Genomic DNA, 333 nt, shown 5'->3' with positions numbered 1-333 from the left:
TATTGGAATTATTTGTAAACATTACTTTATAAGCTCAAAAAATCATTTTTGAGCCTAATTTGAAAGTCGGGGGCTAAGTCGGGGGCTAAGTCGGGGGCTAAGTCGGGGGCTAAGTCGGGGGCTAAGTCGGGGGCTAAGTCGGGGGCTAAGTCGGGGGCTAAGTCGGGGGCTAAGTCGGGTGGCTAAGTCGGGGGCTAAGTCGTGGGCTAAGTCGGGGCTAAGTGGGGCTAAGTTCGGGGGCTAAGTCGGGGCTAAGTCGGGGCTAAGGCGGGGCTAAGTCGGGGGCTAAGTCGGGGGCTAAGTCGGGGGTAAGTCGGGGGCTAAGTACGGGGG

This window comes from Seriola dumerili, unplaced genomic scaffold (genome assembly GCF_002260705.1).
Source record: "Seriola dumerili isolate Sdu_G_001 unplaced genomic scaffold, Sdu_1.0 BDQW01000435.1, whole genome shotgun sequence".
NCBI lineage: Eukaryota > Metazoa > Chordata > Actinopteri > Carangiformes > Carangidae > Seriola > Seriola dumerili.
Note: the sequence above shows the minus strand (reverse complement) of the source record.